We start from the raw sequence: 1558 nt of genomic DNA, 5'->3' as shown, positions 1-1558 counted from the left end.
GAGAGGGTTAATGGAGAGTGAAAGAGGGAAAGAGAGAAGAAAGGAGGAGAGGGTTAACGGAGAATGAAAGAAGGAAAGAGAGAAAGAGAGAGAAGAAAGGAGGTGAAGGTTAATGAAAGAGGGAAAGAGAGAGAAAGAGAAGAAAGGAGGAGAAGGGGGTTAACGGGGAGCGAAGGAGGGAAAGAGAGAGAAAGAGAAGAGAGGAGAAGGGGGTTAACGGAGAGCGAAGGAGGGAAAGAGAGAGAAAGAGAAGAGAGGAGGAGAGGGAAAGAGGGAAAGAGAGACCAAAGGAGGAGAAGGGGGTTAACGGAAGGTGAAGGAGGGAAGGGAAAGAGAGAGAAGAAAGGAGAGTGAAAGAGGGAAAGAGGGAAAGAGAGAAGAAAGGAGGAGAAGAAGGTTAACGGAGAGCGAAGGAGGGAAAGAGAGAGAAGAAAGGAGGAGAGGGTTAATGGAGAGTGAAAGAGGGAAAGAGAGAAAGAGAGAGAAGAAAGGAGGAGAGAGTTAACGGAGAGTGAAGAGGGAAAGAGAGAAAAAGAGAAGAAAGGAGAAGATTAACGGCGAGTGAAAAGGGAAAGAGAGAAGAAAGGAGGAGAGGGTTAACGGAGAGTGAAAGAGAGAAAGAGGGAGAGAAGAAAGGAGGAGAAGGGTTTAACGGAGAGTGAAAGAGGGAAAGAGGGAAGAGAGTGAAGAGGAAAAGAGAGAAAAAAAAGAAGAAAGGAGGAGAGGGTTAACGGAGAATGAAAGAGGGAAAGAGGGAGGAGACTGAAGAGAGTAAATAGAGGAGAAGAATGGAGAAGAAAGGAAGAGATGGTTAACAGAGAGTGATGAGGGAAAGAGAGAAAAAGAGAAGAAAGGAGGAGAGGGTTAACGGAGAATGAAAGAGGTGAAGCGTGAAGAGAGGGGAAGAGTGAAAGAGAGAAAGAGGGAAAGAGAGAAGAAAGGAGGAGAGAGTTAACAGAGAGTGAAAAAGGGAGGAGAGTGAAGAGAGGAGAAGAAAGAAGAAAAGAAGAGAGGGTTAACAGAGAATGACAGATGTGAAGCATGAAGAGAGGAGAAGGGGGCTAACGGAGAGTGAAGAGGGAAAGAGAGAAAAAAGAAAAGAAAGGAGAAGGTTAATGGAGAGTGGAAGAAGGAAAGAAAGAAAAAGGGAAGAGAGGAGAAGAGGATTAACGAGAGTGAAGAGAGGAGAGGGAAGTTAACGAAGAGTGAAGAAGGAAAGAGAAAAAAAGGCAAGAAAAAAGAAGAGGATTACCTGAGAGTGAAGAGGGAGGAATAAAAGAGGATTAATACAGACTGAAGACGAAAGAGAGAATAGTGAAATAAAGGTCAACAAGAAGCGAAGAGAGGAGTAAAGGAGAGTGAAGTGGGAAAGAAGAGAGAATGGAGAAGATCGTTCACGGAGAGAGAAGAAAGAAAGATAGAGAGGGGAAAACGGGAAGAATGGAGGAAAGGGCGAACGCAGATGAAGAGGGAAAGAGAGAAGAGAGGAGGAGAGGGTTAATACAGAGTGGAGAGGGAAAGAGAAAATCGTGGAGAGCGGAAGGAGAACATAAGTACA

Source organism: Penaeus vannamei, chromosome 29, assembly GCF_042767895.1.
Source record: "Penaeus vannamei isolate JL-2024 chromosome 29, ASM4276789v1, whole genome shotgun sequence".
In the NCBI taxonomy this organism is placed as follows: domain Eukaryota; kingdom Metazoa; phylum Arthropoda; class Malacostraca; order Decapoda; family Penaeidae; genus Penaeus; species Penaeus vannamei.
The sequence above is the reverse complement of the archived record's forward strand: the minus strand, read 5'-3'. Positions refer to the sequence as shown.